The sequence below is a fragment of the Cricetulus griseus genome, chromosome 2, assembly GCF_003668045.3.
Source record: "Cricetulus griseus strain 17A/GY chromosome 2, alternate assembly CriGri-PICRH-1.0, whole genome shotgun sequence".
NCBI lineage: Eukaryota > Metazoa > Chordata > Mammalia > Rodentia > Cricetidae > Cricetulus > Cricetulus griseus.
The window spans coordinates 339,116,290-339,122,659 of record NC_048595.1 but is presented as its reverse complement, the minus strand read 5'-3'; the positions used below and the strand labels follow the sequence as shown (position 1 = coordinate 339,122,659).

General features: G+C 39.7%; 1 long non-coding RNA gene across 1 annotated transcript; it reads left to right on the top strand.

The window, feature by feature from the left end:
- The first annotated feature begins 200 nt into the window (after positions 1-200).
- Positions 201-4,035, top strand: LOC118238250. Its single transcript, XR_004768042.1, has 2 exons — positions 201-887; positions 3,490-4,035. It is a non-coding gene; the product is annotated as an uncharacterized LOC118238250 (long non-coding RNA).
- Positions 4,036-6,370: the final 2,335 nt, after the last annotated feature.

The following is a 6,370-nucleotide window of genomic DNA, read 5'->3' as shown; positions in this document are numbered from 1 at the left end:
ATTCAAGCAACCTGGAGGGTCTTCCTTCCTAGTAAGTTTGCTACCCTCAAATTAACCCTGTGGCGAGCAGCAGGCTGGAAATGTGTGCGTGCGAGTGTATGTGCATTCTGGAAAGAGGGATGTTATCCCGAATTTATGGTGTATAGAAATTAATACTTTTACATTTTCAATGAAATACACACTTTCACTGAACTAAAAAAAAAAAAGGGTATTGTTGGTAAAACGGAGCCATAACGTATCACCAAGAAAGTATGCTTGTTTGTAATCGAATTTTCAAGTAAGCCGGTACTCAGTTCTACCCTAACAAAAAGGCAAACTCAACTTCATTATCATAAAAAAGTATGTACCTTTCTTCAATTTTGCATTTCAGTTTCTATCGATGTCAATTAACAAAATGGTCAATCTTCATGGAGTTTTTGTTGTTTTGGTTTTTTTAAGAGACTAGAAATGCCATTTTTCTTTGGAATGAAAATTGCCAACTTTCCTCATTTTCCCATCTTCTAGCTTCTGACATCAAGGTGATTTAATATTTGCTTTGCTACAAGAGAAGCACTTCAGGGGAAAGAAATCCACTTTGAGTTTAGAGCACTGGTTCTTACCTTCCTAATGCTGTGACCCTTTAAAAGAATTCCTCATGTTGTGGTGACCCCCAAACGTAAAATTATTTTTGTTGCTTCTTCATAACCGTAATTTTTCTAATGTTACCAATCCTAATGTAAATCTCTGTGTTTTCCCCACAGGCAGCCCCTGTAAAAGGGTCGTTTGACCCACAAAGGGGTCTCTACCTAGAGGTTGAGAAGCTCTGACTTAGAGCATTCATAAGCAAAGAACAGTAACTGAGACCAGTGGTGGATAACTAACTCCCTACTTTACATTTATGTTAAAAGGTAAAATAAAACTTGTTTATTTGTTTTGCTTTTTGGGGACAGGATATCTCTGTAGCTCTGGCTGTCCTGGTATTCACTCTGTAGACCAGACTGGCCTCCAACTCACAGGAAAATAAGACATTTTTGATGGCTGGTGTATCTGAGTGACTGGCTTCAACTTTTCATGATTCCCTTGGGGGCTTTTTGGATTAGTATAAGGCAGAAATAGCTCTAAGTTCTATTAAAGAGGGGGAAACCCTTTAACTCTCCCACCCAGGAAATAGCATCTTAATTTACTTCATGGTTAGTTTTTGCCCCAGGGAGGTTCTGCTCTTTATTTATAAAAGAAATAATTTGGCTAAGGTTGTATCTCAGTTGGTAGAGCATTTGCCTGGCATGGTGAAGCTGTGGGTTTGATCCACAGCAGCATATAAAAGTGAGCTTGACTGCTCATGCCTGAAATCTCAGCACAGGGGTCAGAGGTTCAAGGCCATCCTCTGCTACCTATGAACTTTGAGGACACCATGAACTACATGAGACTCTCCCAAAGCTAACACAAACTAAGGTAGAAGAGGTGGCTCAACAGTTAAAGACACATGCTGCCAAGCCTGAAGACCTGAATTCGAACCCCAGAACCTACATGGCAGAAGGAGAGAATGGACTCCCAAAAGTCATCCTCTGACCTACCTACCTCATGCCTACACATATACACATTAAGTAGATGCTTTAAAATGGAAAAGAAAATAATAACAAAATAGTCTAACTGTATGCCAGTTACATCACTAGGATGTTGCAAAAGAGCAAACGGAACTGAGTTTTGTAAAAACCATTTGCCAATTTCTCCTGAAACTACTAAAGACTTGAGAATCTAATACAGCACCAAGATGAAGGTGCACTTCCTTGATCCCAGCACTCATAGGCAGAAGCAGGTGTACCTGTGAGTTCCAGGGCTACATAGAGAGCTCCAGGCTAGCAGGACCGAGACTGTCTCAAAAGAAAAACAATCTTCAAAAGCTAAAGATCATGCAAAGGCAACTGGAGAGCTTTATTTTTATTTTTGTTTTGTTTTTTTGTAAAATGCTATTGGCAGATACAATTATAGTTAACACAGAGTCCAAGTCTCAAAAATCCTAGAATCAAAATAAAATACTCTGAGAAAGTGGAAAAACAAATGTTTACCACACATCTTTGAATTTTCCTTGAAAACGTATTTTAAGTCAATTTAATCTTTTGATTTACTTTTCCATAGTCTCAGTTAGAAAATGAATCCAATAAATCATACATTTTAAGATTTTAATTCAGTCAAGTTTCATTGTTAAGCCTGTTTAAATAAAAGACGATTTATTTAAAATTTTAAAAATGAAGAAATGCACTCTGGTATTATTTTCACTTTTATTGTCAAAATAGGGTTATGTTCCTCAACCTTGACTAATTTATTTTCATCCTAGTTTTGGTGGATTTTTGTTTGTTTGTTTTGGTGGTTTTTGGTTTTGGTTTTGTTTTTTTGGTTTTTGGTTTTTTTTGGTGTGTGTGTATGTGTGGTTTTTTGGTTTTGGTTTTTTTGTTTGTTTGGTTTGGTTTGGTTTTTGGATTTTTGAGACAGGGTTTCTCTGGGTAACAGCTCTGGCTGTCCTGGAACTCACTTTGTAGACCAGGCTGCTGGCCTTGAACTTACAAAGATCCACCTGCCTCTGCCTCCTGAGTGCTGGGATTACATGTGTGCCACTCCTGCCTGGCTTTGGGTTTGTTTTGTTTTGTTTTGTTTGTTTTGTTTGGTTTAAGGTTTATTTATCTTTATTTTATGTGCACTGGTATTTTGTCTGTCTGTATGACTATGAGGGTGTCAGGTCTTCTGGAACTGGAGTTACAGAGAGTTGTGAGCTGCCATGTGGATGCTGGGAAATGAACCAGGTCCTCTGGAAGAGCAGTCAGTGCTATTAACCCCTGAGCCATGTCTCCAGACCCTCTTTTTCTTTTTCTTTTTTTCTTTTAATGTCTTTAATAAAGCCTACATTTTCTGGTTGTGTAGAAAGCCTGAAATAGTAAGTCAAACTGTTGAACAGGAACTTAGAGATTGTCTTATCTCTTGACCACAGCTCAGGCTTAAGCAGCTTTTCATGCTCAGGGTTTTGAAGGTTTGTTTTGGAGGGATTGTGTTGTTAGTTTGGGGGGGGGCGGGCGTTGCTTTGTTTTGTTTTGTTTTGTTTTCTTATTTTGAGTTAAAAACCCAAATCAAATTGAGTGAGTGCTGAAATGGTAAAGAAGAAGCCTTCTATAGCTCCTTGCTTCTCCTCTTCCCTTCCTAGTTTAAAAAAATGTTAATAATGCTTTCTCATACCTTCTTTTCATTTATTCTCACACGGATTCATCTCCAAACCTTCACTTTCAGGGCTGGAGAGATGGCTCAGAGGTTAAGAGCACTGACTGCTCTTCCAGAAGTCCTGAGTTCAGTTCCCAGCAACCACATGATGGCTCACAACCATCCGTTATGAGATCTGGTGCCCTCTTCTGGTGTGCACATATACATGGAAGCAGAATGTTGTATACATAATAAATAAAATCTTAAAAAAAAAAAAAGGTAAAAACCAAACCTTCACTTTCTTCAAATGCTTTTTAATTCCAGGCACTATGAAAACTGATGTTTTTCAATGATATGAAGAGTCATGGTCCCTACTGTTGAGGAAGATGAACTGTGTGATATTCTTCCCAGAGAATTCTTTGTATTTCCCTGACCTTCATCGACCCATGATGGATTATGCTACAAAGCTGAACAGTCTTCTAGCGTGGAGGCAAAGATAAACTATCCTGTGGCTGATACCAGGTACTGACTTATCATTTTAAACCCAGCCCATCTCAGCAAACCATATGGAGTATAAGCAAGCAGGAAATGCATAGAAGTAGCTTGAATCCACTCTAGTTTAAGAGAAGATACTATAAACTGTAAGCCTGCTTTAGTACTGTGGCATTTATTAATTCAAATGAGTTTGGTTCTGATGAAAACACACCAGGATGACCCAGCACTGGTGGAACATAATGGAGGAGCTCAGAGACAGTCATCTACTTACACTCTAGCCCACTGTTGTCTCTAGGAAATTGTGTCTCTTCTTGTTCTTTTCTTAAGTACTACAATCTACAGTATGGTGCTTTTTTTTTTTTTTTTTTTTTTTTTTTTTTTACAATACCTCAGTGTCTATCTGTATTTGTGGTAGCTGAGGCAGAGGATAGTAAGATAGGAAGAGGACCACGGAAATGGCACAGTGGATAAAGATACTTGCTACCCAAGCCTGATGACCCAAGTTTGGCAAAAAGCAGGATGTGTCTGGAGAGATGGTTCAGTGTTAAAAAGCACGTATGATCTATCTAGATAGAAAAAGAGCATCAGCATCCACCCATCTCTACTTTCTTATTGTGGACACAATGTAACCAGCTACCTGGTGCTCCTATGACCATACCTTAAAGACATGATGGACTGTACATTCAACCTGGGATACAAAATAAACCCTTCCTGAAGCCACTGTTTTTTTGGGTTTTTTTTTGTTTTGTTTTGTTTTTTTGTTTTTGGTATTTTGTCTCAACAATGAGAAAAGTCACTAGCACTGCATTTACTTCTTTGTTGTCAGACAGATAAACCCCAGGACATTACACTATATTAGATATTACGGACTAAATTTGTGTATCTCCAAAATGTGTCTGTTAAAATTCTACCCTTAAAATTTGAGGATCGGCCGGGCATTGGTGGCGCACGCCTTTAATCCCACCACCTCTCTTCTCAGTTGTCAACTGCACACCTCAGGGTATGACTTTGTACTTCACTACATCACAGCCTATAACCCTTCCTCTAGTTCTGTTAGTTTTCTACAGCAGCTCATACAACCTAAGAAAACAGTGCACTTAGACAGTTTACTTAAATAGCTAATTACAGATGATGTCACAAAAAATCCACTCAGATGCCAGAGGCAGATCAGACAAAGAATTTAGCAAGAGGTACCTAAGCCCACTCCCAACATACACCACCAAGGAACTTGTAAATGTTCAGCAATCCCAACCATGTGCTTTTGTGTTGTGGAATATTAGTTTAAGATGTGTACATTTGTAAGCCAGGCAGTGGTGGCGCACACCTTTAATCCCAGCACTCGGGAGGCAAAGGCAAGAGGATCTCTGTGAGTTTGAGGACAGCCTGGTTTACAGAGTGAGTGCCAGGACAACCTCCAAAGCAATACAGAGAAACCCTGTCTCGGGGGGAAAAAAAAAATACCACAGATTTCTCTGTGGTGTGCCCCTGGCTGTCCTGGAATTCTCTGTAGATAAGGCTAGCCTCGAGCTCTGCACTCCATCCTCCTCTGAGTGCTGGGATTATAGGTATGCACTACCATGCCCAACTGAGATAAAGCCTGTTCTGAAAGAGAAAATATTTTAAAATCACCAGGGTTTAGACATTGCTTAAAAACCTCAGAGAAGTTTGTACTTTTATTTTTAATGTGTGTGTGTGTGTGTGTGTGTGTGTGTGTGTGTGTGTGTGTCTGTGTGTTCATGTGCTTCTGTCTGTGTATGTGTGTTAAGGCTCTTTTAATTAATTAATTTTTTTCACGGTCTCTTACCTTAAGTCGAAACTCACTCGTTTGATTAGTGTAACTAAGCAGGCTGCTCTGAGGAAATCAAAGGGGGGTGATAAAGTGTAGAAGGACCTGCTCCACACATGACTAACTGATGTGCAGTTAAGATCTAGCAAATGGGGGATGGAGAGATGGCTCAGAGGTTAAGAGCACTGGCTGCTCTTCCAGAGGTCCTGAGTTCAATTCCCAGCAACCACATGGTGGCTCACAACCATCCATTATGAGATCTGGTGCCCTCTTCTGGAAGTGGAATGTTGTATACGTAATAAATAAGTCAAATCTTAAAAAAAAAAAAAAAAAAAAAAAAAAAGATCTAGCAAATGGCAGCCAGGTGGTGGTGGTGGTGGTGGTGGTGGTGGTGGTGGTGTTGGTGGTGGTGGTGGTGGGTGGTGGTGGTGGTGGTGCACACCTTTAATCCCAAGCACTCAGGAGGCACAGGCAGGGGGATCTCTGTGAGTTCGAGACCAGCCTGGTCTACAAGAGCTAGTTCCAGGACAGCCTCCAAAGCTGTCTGGGGGGGGGGGGAAGAAACAAAGAAAAAAATGTATACATTTGTTTATGCTATGGAATATTTGTTTTGTGTTGCATTCTTTTATGTTGCATTTGTTTAACTGTAAAGCTGTGTTAATTTCCTGTCTAAAACACCTGATTGGTCTAATAAAGAGTTGAATGACCTCATACAACAAGGACATCTGTTCAACCACGTTCATAGCAGAATTATTTGTAATAGCCAGAAACTGGAAGCAGCCTAGATGCCCCTCAACCGAAGAATGGATAGAGAAAATGTGGTACATTTACACAATGGAGTACTACTCAGCAGAAAAAAACAATGGAATCTTGAAATTTGCAGGAAAATGGATGGAACTCGAAGAAACCATTCTGAGCAAGGTA